We start from the raw sequence: 12,288 nt of genomic DNA, 5'->3' as shown, positions 1-12,288 counted from the left end.
AGGCTATGCCCTCCCCCTTTTTACTGGCTGTAAGGGTGCATAATGTGGGACGGGACAGAGAGGAGCGAGCAGGGGCAGGGCCTTGGGGTGAAGCGGCAGTGTGAGGGCAAGAGCTTGGGGGGAAGGGGTGGCAAGGGCTGGGCATCAGGGGAAGGGGTGGCACAGGAGCCACTGTTTTGGCGCCAGTAGCCGTCCCACTTTTAGGGAGTTTCTGTCGCTCATGGACAGGAGCAGAAACAGTTGCAGACAGCTGAAGAGCATCAGGGGGAGGAAGGACAGGACACCCCTGCTCCAGACATGCCCCTCAGCATGGCATGCACAGACTGCCCACCCCTACAACCAGCCCTGACCCCAGGATTCAAACAATGCCTCACTTCCTCAGAGTGCTTCTCAGTTAGTGCTAGCTACTTGCACTGTATCCACTGTGTAGAGGATACTCACGTGTCATTGAAGTGTAAAATCTGCTTTGGATTCCAGAGTCATTCCATGAAGTATAGGAAAATAAAACTTTGTCTCCACATGATGGACTGCTCCATCCATGCCACATAAGATCCTAATTCAGAGACAATACCCTCTCCACTTGTATAGTGGTCTTTGAGTGAACACAGTGCCCCTGTGACAGTGCAAAGTCTTCTGCCAAAAGGAGCTCTAAAGTTGCTCCAAAACACTTCAAACATTTTCAGGATTCGATGAAGAGGGTGGCTGTCACTCTCCAAATGCCATTAGAAGAAGTTCAAGAGACCCAGCGTAGGCTACTGGACGTTTCAATATCAAGTGCTCCTCTTTAGACTTTCCTCTACCTTAGAGTCATGTCTGGCTCCAGGCACCAGCGCAGCAAGCAGGTGCTTGGGGCAGCCAACGGAGAGGGGTGGCACGTCCAGCTCTTCCACAGTAAGTCCCTCTCTCCTTCTTGGTGAATTGCCACCAAAGAACAAAGCAGCGGCGGTAGAGCTGCCACCGAAGTGCCGCTAGCGCATCTTTTTTTTTTTTCGCCACTTGGGGCGGCAAAAACACTGGAGCCAGCCCTGCTCAGAGAGTTTACAAAAGTCATCATGGCAGTGGTTGCTACACAACTTCATCAATGAGGAGTGATTGTCTTCCTCTTCCTCGATGACTGGCTCTTCAAAGGATGTTCTTACACCAAAGTTCAAATCTCTGTAAAAAAAACTGTGACCAGGGGTTTGGGTGTGTGGATGAGAGAACACGCAAACAGGGGACAGACAAGAACAGAGAGAGAGAGAGACAGAGGTCTAGCAATTGGCTGTGTGCACAGTGTGAACCTGAAAAAAAGCTAAAGAAAGAGCTTTTGGGTCTGTTGGCTAAAGAGGCTTGGCTGTGACCTAAGAAACTGCTCCATTTGTTTTTGGTTCCTCCTGCATTCAGAGGAGCAGAACTTTGTACATTCCTTGTAAATAACTAAGACTGCACTAAAGAAAATATCAGATTCCATCAGTTTCTACTTCTAAGTGGAACATCTCCAGGATCCAAAATTTGACTAGTCAAAAAGGGAAAACACTGAAGTTAGGGGTGTGATCCAGTTTTTAAGAATAGAAATTGTGAGCTGGTCTTCCTGTTTAACCAAGATGAAGAAAATAATGGTGATGCTTGCAGAAATCAAGGATGGACAAAAGAATTTACACCAAGACCTGGAGGTTTTCCAAAAGGAACTAAAGCAGAACGTGGAGGATTCCCAGAAAGGGCTTAATCTTGATCTCAAGGTGGAGATCAAATCTCTGTTGGAACAATAATTTCAAAGAATCCAGACAAGTTGGGAAGCTCAGCTGCAAAACTCCCAGGCTGAAATGGCAAGAGGTGACCAGCAATCTGACTGATATAGACCAGACATTTTTCCATGAAATAGTAGAGACCAGTCAAGCTTTAGCCAACTTGCAGCTTGCTAACAGAGATGAGCTGCAGCAAGGATACAAGGAGCTGAAAATTCAACTTCTGAAGGAAATCAAAGGGTCACAAATCACAGTGGAAGGCAGCTGCCTGAATAAGGAATTGAGCCAGCCAGAAGACCTGGATAAAACTGGACATTTACAACAGTTTTCTACACTTTTTGAAACCCACAGAGGCCCAGAGGAGATACATCAGACTATTCCAGCTCCAGTGATGCAAAAACATTGAGGGAAAAGCAGCCTGAGAGGCTTCTTTGGCTCAGTTCAACATTATAGACCAAATGAATGGCTGGGAATATGGGTACGTCTACACTATTCACGGGATCAGTGGCTAGTGATCGATCTATTGGAGATTGATTTATCGTGTCTAGTGTAGACGCGATAAAATCAATCCCCGATTGCTCTGCCGTCGACTCCGGAACTCCACTGCGGCGAGAGGCAGAAGCGGAGTCGATGGGGAGCAGCAGCGGTTGACTCGCCGCCGTCCTCGCAGCCAGGTAAATCAACCTAAAATATGCCAACTTGAGCTATGCTATTCGTGTAGCTGAAGTTCCATATCTTAGGTCAACCTCCCCCGCACCAGTGTAGACCCAGCCTATGTCTGCACTGCAATAAAAGAACCATGGCACGGCCACAGCTAGCCCACGTCAGCTGATTCGGACTCAGGCTGTGGGGCTAGAAGAAACCTCTCCTGAACTAACAGAGGACTTTCAGAGATTTGTGTTCCTGGCATATCAGGATACCACTGAAGCAATGGACCAATTCATAGATGCTCAGCTGGACTTGGACTTGCAAATCTAGATCAGGGAAAGGAGGCCAGAGACACTTGAAGAGCCTGTAGAATTTGCCACAAAACTTCACCCTTTCCTTGCAGCAGTACACTAGGAAAGGAAGCCGCTGGTATTGAGGAAGATGGAAGCTGATCACTATGAGCCCTGTAAGTACAGCTGTTTGTCTGATATGTATGATGAAAGAGGGAATTCTAATCTGGGTCATGACCTTATTAAATGATTAGAACAAATGTTTAATTTTGGTTTGTAAAACGAGGAAAATTGGCAATAATAAAAAATTAAAGGACACAATTCAGTTAAATTCTGGTAATGTGACAAAACTGGCCTCAGAAAGAAAGATGGTTATAAATTTAAAGCAAGCCATGACAGACTGTCACAGGTGTCTAGTGCAAGTGTTTTGCCCAGTTCAGGAAATGGTAGAACATCATGCTGAAGGGGCAAAGTTTGATGCAAGCACAAGTCAACCCGCCAGTTTTTATATAGATCTGGGCAGTTAAACAATAGTAATTGGGGGTTGGCTACTGAGTGTATAATAGGATCAGTGATGTATATAAGGACAGTTGACACAGGCTCAAATGTGAGTTATTACACCAGACACACTAAAAAGGCTAGGGAATAGGAGACCAAAAATTGAACTACCTAATTGGTCTCAAATAGAGATAGTGACTGGGGCCAGTGCATCCCTCCAAAAACTGGAAAAGTGGTTTTGAAGATTGGACCTCTGAAATTTGAGCTAGAAGGCTAAATGGGATTATAATTGGCTTGGAGTTAACTGTTTAATTAGTGCCAAAAAGGAAAGATGTCTTATAAATTTAGTCTGTGGACATTTTCTGTAAAGTTATGGCACAAGTGAGACAAATGCTTTGTAGGTAATTGGTTTGCAGTGAACTAATTATCCTGCTCCTGGGAGCAGAAACCAGCTACATGCTGTGGTAGCTTTCTAGCAAAGGAAAGATGGGGATTAGTTGAAATCTGTTTTGAGATCCAGGGTTTTGGGGAAATCTTAGCTGCTAAAGCTCTTGTGGATCTGACACAAGAACTGATTCATTTGCTGAATGTTTCTGACAGACAGCAAATAGTAAAAAAGGGAACTGCAGTAGCAGAATGTAAGCGGTGGATCTGGTAAATGGTAGTATAGAACAGTGGTTCCCAAACTTTAACAACCTGTGAACCCCTTTCACTAAAATGACATGTCCTGCGACCCCCCTCCTAAGAATGAATATTTCCAGGGATTTTCTCCTTCACTGGAGTATAAATTATAAAAAGCAATGATCTTGGAAATATAAAATTTGTTTTTATGACATGCTTATTACACACTACTGTCATGATAAATAATTAATAATAAATATCTTTATTACATTATGAAAACGGCAACACTGTTCCAAGATCTCACTTTCATAGCTTGTATCACTTTGAATAAACCTATTACAAGACAAAGCTCCTATGTTTCATCAAGGAGTATCAGATGTGAAACAGCATAAAGGTATTTAAAAAGCCAACTCAAAGAGTTCCTCCTACACAAACATTCAGGTCTTGAGCAGTCCAGGCACACAATGCACATTACAACAAAGCTTAAACTTGTTCTTCATAATAATTTAAAAAACAATACTAGCTGCCTATTTAACTTTAAAAACAGCAAAAAAATATCCACTTCCCTTTCCATTTCTTATAAGGGGTCTTGAAGTTTAAATCTCCTCAGTGTGATAGATATGCATGCTTTGATCTGCTTAGCTCCGTGCTGCTGGCCCCGAGCTACCCGGGGTTCCTAGGGACAGCTCTGTCCGCCATTAGGGAATTCTTTCCTGAGAACCCCCTGTAACATTTTGTGAACCCCCAGGGGTTCACAAACCTCAGTTTGGGAACCACTGGTATAGAAGAAAACTACGAGATGGAAGGTGAGCTCTCAGAGTTTCTGTTGGGCTTGTTCTAACAGCATAAGAGACTTTCTGGTTAGGAATCAGGAGATGTTTTTCAGATCCAACAGAAATATAGGTTGTACTACATTGATCCAGCACAAGAGTGATACTGGGGGAAACCAACCCGTTAAACTGCCACCTTACCAGTTACCAGTAGCAAAAAGGGATGAGACAGTTGTAGCAGAACCAGTCTAGCTTCCCACACTGGATTTTAAAAGTGGGTATTGGCAAGTGGAAGTGGATCCAAAAGACAGGGAAAAACCTGCTTTCCCAGCAGGAAAAGACTTGTGGCAATTTAAAGCAATGGCGTTGGGCTTGTGTAATACAGTAGCCACATTTGAGAGGCTAAAAGAATGTATTGTATGGCACATCCCTCTCAGCCTGTCTATACACCTAGATCAGTGTTTCTCAAACTGGGGTTGCCACTTGTGGAGGGAAAGCCCCTGGTTGGCCGGGACAGTTTGTTTACCTATCCGTCCGCAGGTCCAGCTGATTGCAGCTCCCACTGGCTGCGGTTCACTGCTGCAGGCCAATGGGAGCTGCTGGAAGCAGCACACACCGAGGGACTTACTGGCTGCCACTTCCAGCAGCCCCCATTGGCCTGCAGCGGCGAACTGTGGCAAGTGGGAGCCACGACCGGACAGACCTGTGGACAGGGCTGGTATACAAACCGGCCTGGTCTGCCAGGGGCTTTCCCTAGACAAGTGGCGACCCCAGTTTGAGAAACACTGACCTAGATGATATTCTGATGCATGCTAAAATAGTTCAGCAGGAACTAAAACATTTACAAATGGTCTGTGATAAGCTGAAGGTGGTCACTTTGCAACTCTTTCAAAAAGAGTTCATCTACTTGGGCATACAATTAGTGAGGAGGGAATTTCCTCTGACAAAAAGGAAATTGAGGCTGTACAGAGCTGGCCAATGCCCCAGACAGTCACAAGTGTGCACAGTTTTATAGTTCTCTGCTACTATTACAGACGGTTCATTTGTGGATTTGCCAGTATTGCCAAACCACTGCATAGGTTGGGTGAGAAAGGGAAACCATTTCAGTGGACAGCAGGGCATGATGTAGCCTTTTCAGAGTTGAAAAAGGCTCTTGTGACTGCACTTGTCTTGGCTTCACCATGTTTCAAACCCCCTTTCATATTGGACACAGGTGCTAGTGCTTATGGTTTGGGGGGCAGTAGTGACACAATAATGCAGGGGACTTGAGAGGGTAACTGCTTATTATAGCAAAAGTCTAAATTTTCTTGAGAGAAATTACTGCACACCTGTGCACATCCATGATCTGATGGGCTGGTAGGAAGGTTCAATAGGACTTTGGGGGTTCAGCTGGCTAGTTTTGTGGCACCAGCACAACCCCTTTTGATGGCTAATAGAGTACAAAGCATATCCCAGCACTCCATGTGTTTGGGCATGAGCTAAGGACCCCAGCAAATCACTGGTGTGGAGTTCCTGAAGAGGAACAGAGGGACTTGGACCATTTGGATTATGTATAAGCCTTGCGATCCAAAATTGAAAATGTTCACACCTTTGCCAGGGAAAATTCAAGGATAGTCTCTGACAAAATGAAAAGGCTTTATGATGTAAGATCATATGGGGGAATTTTTAAAAGAGGAGGCCTGGTCTGGTGCCACAATCCTAGAAGAAAGAAGGGTAGGTGCCCTAAAATGGATAAAGGCAGGAGCCTGGACTGTACTGACCCAAATCCATGAAATGGTTTACAGGATACCCTTGGGTTTGAGGACTAAACCCAAAGTTATCCATAAGAACCATTTGAGACACTATCAGGGGGACAGACTTCCATCTTGGCTGTCCCCTGAATCTGAGAATGTAGCTGTGGAAGATGAGGCTGGAAAAGTTATGACCATAATGAGTGTTCTACTCAAACAGAATAGGCAGTTTCTGCATTAGCCAGCAAATTCCACAGAAGCAACAGACATTCTTAGGAGTTGATTGAAAGGGGCCCTTCCTTGGTAGTTCAAAAAAGTCCATCAGAGAGAGAGAAGAGATTTGGGTGGGAATAAAATTATTTTATGCTGGTGATGTGAAACTATCCTGACAGAAAGACTCTGTATATATGTAAATAGTTAAGCTTGTGTCATTTGTAATTTTTTCAGTTATTTCTTTTCTCCCTGTTTGGGATGGTTTGGGGGGTGGGGGGATGTCACTATTTTAGGCCTCATAAAGATGGTGGGCAAAACTAAAATCGGGGAGGGGGCGGGGGGAGTTGTTGGGAGCTAGACTAAACCTCATTACAGGCTGAGTTAACAATCTCAGTCAAGCTGATAGGGTTGCCAGTTTTGGTTGGATGTATTCCTGGAGATTTTATCACATGACATTATCTTTAATTAAAGCTTAATCTTTAATTCCTGGAGACTCCAGGCCAGGGAGGGTTGGCAACCTTAACTTGTTTTTCAGTTGAGATAGTTATAACACACACACACAAGGGGCTACACTTAAAACAAGGCCTAATAGAGTCTGCTCCAAAACTAGCACCATGTGGTATTGTAGCCAGGTGTTTGTGTGGGGAGGGTGAGAGTGCACACACAGAAATTGGGGACAGACAAGAACACAGAGAGAGAGAGAGACAGAGGCAAAAAGCAAGAAAGCCAGTCTGTAGCCTGTGAGCACAGTGTGATCCTGCCTGGGAGAGGTGAGAGAGAGAGAGCTTTTGGTTCTGTTGGCTAAAGAGGCTTGGGGCTGGTAAGCTAAGGCCTGGTCTACACTATGATTTTAGGTCAAATTTAACAGCGTTACCTCGATTTAACCCTGCACCTGTCCACATGATGAAGCCCTTTTTTTCGACTTAACAGGCTCTTAAAATTGATTTCTTTACTCCAGCTCTGACTAGGGGATTAGCGCTGAAATTGGCCTTGCTGGGTCGAATTTGGGGTAGTGTGGATGCAATTCAACGGTATTGGCCTCTGGGAGCTATCCAAGAGTTCTCCTTTGTGACCACTCTGGACAGCGCTCTCAACTCAGATGCACTGGCCAGGTAGACAGGAAAAGTCCTTGGAACAATAATTTCAAAGAATCCAGACAAGTTGGGAAGCTCAGCTGCAAAACTCCCAGGCTGAAATGGCAAGAGGTGACCAGCAATCTGACTGATATAGACCAGACATTTTTCCATGAAATAGTAGAGACCAGTCAAGCTTTAGCCAACTTGCAGCTTGCTAACAGAGATGAGCTGCAGCAAGGATACAAGGAGCTGAAAATTCAACTTCTGAAGGAAATCAAAGGGTCACAAATCACAGTGGAAGGCAGCTGCCTGAATAAGGAATTGAGCCAGCCAGAAGACCTGGATAAAACTGGACATAGCTAGGCAAGCCTACCAAAAAACCAGAGAGGCAAATGGCCACTCCGGGTCACAGCCCCAAACATGGCCGCTTCCTATGATGTGAGCTGCATGCTTATGCTAAGGGGTGCAGCCACCAGTACCCCCAATCCCTGCAGCTTTGACTCCATCAATGGAGCAAACATGAAAGCGGGTTTTGGGACAAGGAGATGATGATATGAGGAGAATTGAAGATAACTCACAGCAAGGAAGCGGAGAAACCAGTTCCCCAACAGCCAGGATCTGTTTCTCACCCTGGACCTGGAGCCAGTAACCCCCAAACCCACCCAAGGCGGGGCTCCTGGCCCTGAAAGCTGGAGAACGGGACCTCTGGTGAGTGTACCTTTGTAAATATTACAGCATGGTTTAAAAGCAAGCGTGTTTAATGATTAATTTGCCCTGGCATTCACGGCCAGTACAGCTACTGGAAAAGTCTGTTAAACGTGCCTGGGGGGAGCGAAATCCTGCAGGGACATCTCATAAAGTCTCCTGGATGTTTCCCAAAGCCTTTGCAATAAGATTCTGGGGAGGCAGCCTTATTCCATCAGTCCATCAGGGGTAGGACACGTTTACCACGCCCAGGCAGGAGCACGCATAGTGGGAATCATTGCATGAAACAAAGCATTGCAGCATATGGATGTCCCTGGTGTTTGGCGGCCATTCAAACAACATCCGTTCTTTATTCTCTCTCTGTGTTATCCTCAGAAAGAGTGATATCATTCATAGTCACCTGAGTTGAAATTAGGGTGGTTTTATTAAGCGGACATTCAGAGGTGCCCATTTCCTTCTGGCTGTTTGCCTGTGCTTGAACAGAATGTGTTCTCTGCTGTTAGCCATGCGGGAGGGGGAGGGGTGAAAGCCATCAAATGCGACCTTTTAACAAAGACACATGTGCTGTGTAATGTTAACCAGCAAAGGTTTACCGTGAAAGAGTGTACCCATTGTTCTCCTAAAATGTGTCTTTTTAACTACCACTCTCTCCCCTTTTTCCCCACCAGCCGCATATGTTTCTCCTTCCCAGAGGCTAGCGAAGATTGAAGGTGAAAAAAAACACACTCAGGATGAAATGTTCTCTGAGCTCATGCTGTCCTCCCACACTGACAGAGCACAGCAAAATGCATGGAGGTAGATAATGTCAGAGTGCAGGAAAGCACAATATGAACATAAGGAGAGGTGGCGGGCTGAAGAGAGTAAGTGGCGGGCTGAAGATGATAGGTGGTGTCAGCTTGCTGACAGAAGGCAGAGTCAATGCTCAGGCTGCTGGAGCATCAAACTCATATGCTCCAGTGTATGGTTGAGCTGCAGGAAAGGCAGCAGAAGCACAGACCACCACTACAGCCCCTGTGTAACCAACCACCCTCCTCCCCAAGTTCCATAGCCTCCTCACCCAGATGCCACAGAACGCGGTGGGGGGGGAGCCTCTGGCACCCAGCCACTCCACTCCAGAGGATTGCCCAAGCAACAGAAGCCTGGTATCAATAAGTTTTAAAGTTTTAAAGTGCAGTATGGCCTTGTCCTTCCCTTCTCCTCCACCCCACCCACTGCTTCCCTCCTCCCCACCCCTCTTGGGCTACCTTGGCAGTTATCCCTCTATTTGTGTGATGAATTAATAAATAATGCATGAATGTGAAACAACAGTGACTTTATTGCTCTTGCAAGCGGTGATCGAAGGTGGGAGGGGGTAGGGTGGTTAGCTTACAGGAAAGTAGAGTGAACCAGGAGTGTGTGTGGGGGGTTCATCAAGGAGAAACAAACAGAACTTTCACACTGTAGCCTGGCCAGTCATGAAACTGGTTTTCAAAGCTTCTCTGATGCACGCGGCGCCCTCCTGTACTCTTCTAACTGCCCTGGTGTCTGGCTGCACATAATGAGCAGCCAGACAATTTGCCTCAACCTCTCATGCAGCCATAAACATCTCCCCCTTACTCTCACAGATATTGTGGAGCGCACAGGAAGCAGTAATAACAATGGGAATATTGTTTCACTGAGGTCTATCTGAGTCAGTAAACTGCGCCAGCGAGCTTTTAAACATCCAAATACACTTCTAACCATTCTGCACTTGCTTATCCTATAGTTGAACAGCTCCTGACTACTGTCCAGGCTGCCTGTGTATGGCTTCATTAGCCATGGCATTAAGGGGTAGGCTGGGTCCCCAAGGATAACTATAGGCATTTCAACATCCCCAATGGTAATTTCTGGTCTGAGAAGAACGTCCCTTCCTGCAGCTTTTGAAACAGACCAGAATTCCTGAAGATACGGCGTCATATACCTTTCCTGGCCATCCCAGGTTGATGTTGGTGAAACGTCCCTTGTGATCCACCATTGTTTGCAGCACCATTGAAAAGTACCCCTTTCGGTTTATGTACTTGCTGTCTTGGTGCTCCTGGTGCCAAGATAGGGATATGGATTCCGTCTATCACCCCACCACAGTTAGGGAAGCCATTGCAGCAAAGCCATCCACTATGGCCTGCACATTTCCCAGAGTCACTACCCTTGATATCAGCAGCTCTTTGATTGCATTGGCTACTTAGATCACAGCAGCCCCCACAGTAGATTTGCCCACTCCAATTGTATGCCCGACTGACTGGTAGCTGTCTGGTATTGCAAGCTTCCAGAGGGCTATTGCCACTCGCTTCTCAATTGTGAGGGCTGTTCTTATAGTGGTATTCTGGCGCTTCAGGGCAGAGGGAAGCAAGTCACAAGTTCCATGAAGGTGCTTTTACACATGCAAAAGTTTCACAGCCACTGGGAATCGTCCCAGACCTGCAACACTATGCGGCCCCACCAGTCTGTGCTTGTTCCAGCCCAGAAGTGGCATTCCACAGACTGAGCCTGCCCCATTAACACCATGATATGCACATTGCCAGGACCCGTTCTTTGTGAGATGTCTTTGTCCATGTCTATGTCCTCATCAGTCTCATCACCACGCTGCTGTCGCCTCCTCGCCTGGTTTCACTTTTGCAGGTTCTGGTTCTGCATAGACTGTAGGATAATGTGTGTGGTGTTTACAGTGCTCATAATTGCTTCAGTGATCTGAGTGGCTCCACGTTCCCAGTGCTATAGCATCTGCACTGAGAAAAAAGCACAAAACGATTGTCTGCCGTTGCTTTGATGGGGAGGGGGGCAACTGACGATATTGCTTTTTAGGGAATTAAACTCAACAAAGGGGGTGGCTTTGCATCAAGGAGAAACACAAATAACTGTGACACAGAATGGCCCCCTCAAGACTGAACTCGCAAAACCTGGGTTTAGCAGGCCACTGATTTCACGGAGGGATGGAAGCAAATGAATAGAAATGAATACAAAACAATCTGGTCTATTTCTTGCTTTGAGCCACTTCATCTAGCTTGTCAAGTATCAGAGGGGTAGCCATGTTAGTCTGGATCTGTAAAAAGCAACAAAGAGTTCTGTGGCACCTTATAGACTAACAAAGATATTGGAATAAGCGTTCGTGGGTGAATCCCACTTCGTCAGATGCCGCAGTGATCTGAGCGGGCTCCATGCTTGCTGTGATGTGCATCTGCACAGGTAACCCAGGAAACAATTGTCTGCCATTGCTTTCATGGAAGGGGGGGGCTTGACAACATGTACCCAGAACGACCTGTGACACTGTTTTTGCCCCATCAGGCATTGGTATCTCAACCAGAATTCCAACGGAAGTGGAGACTGCGGTAACTGTGGGATAGCTACTCACAGCTACCCACGGTGCAACGCTCTGGCAGTTGATGCTAGCCTCGGTACTGTGGATGCAGTCCACCAAGTTAATGCACTTAGAGCATTTTGTGTGGGGAGACACACACAATCGACTATATAAACACTATTTCTAAAAAAATGACTTCTATAAATTTGATCTAATTTCGTAGTGTAGACGAATTGTTTCTTTTGGTTTTAGTTCTTCATGTGTTTAAGGAGCAGGACTTTGTACATTACATGTAAATGAACAGGATGGCACCAAAGACAGACTGTCAATTTCTGCTTCCAACTGGAACATCTCCAGGGCCCCAAAATTTAATTAGCTGCTCCAGGTGAAAAATGGCAATAATACTGTGAAATTTATCTGTTCACTTGTATAGGAAGTTTGGTATATTTCTAATGATGAATAACAAATATATAGCACAAATTCCTGGACAAAAATGGCTGGATTCTTCACTCTGTTACACCAAATTTTTACAGTGTAATCCCACTGAAGTAAGTCAAGTTATATTGGCATAAAACTTGTAACAGAGTGAAGAATCAGATCCTGTGGGCCACATCCTTTGTGCAGTGGTAGCTGTAAACCACCTTTCCACTCTCATGATCTTGAAGCCACTGGTGGATGAAATGTCCCCTGGTATAATTTTATG

General features: G+C 45.7%; 1 protein-coding gene and 1 pseudogene across 1 annotated transcript in view; both read left to right on the top strand.

Moving 5' to 3' along the window:
- Positions 1-12,288, top strand: part of LOC116819258 (uncharacterized) — a 104,958-nt gene that overhangs the window by 92,294 nt on the left and 376 nt on the right. The window lies entirely within an intron of this gene.
- Positions 8,124-9,427, top strand: LOC142046499 (uncharacterized; annotated as a pseudogene).

This window comes from Chelonoidis abingdonii, chromosome 1 (genome assembly GCF_003597395.2).
Source record: "Chelonoidis abingdonii isolate Lonesome George chromosome 1, CheloAbing_2.0, whole genome shotgun sequence".
In the NCBI taxonomy this organism is placed as follows: domain Eukaryota; kingdom Metazoa; phylum Chordata; order Testudines; family Testudinidae; genus Chelonoidis; species Chelonoidis abingdonii.
Note: the sequence above shows the minus strand (reverse complement) of the source record. Positions and strands in the feature narration are given on the sequence as shown.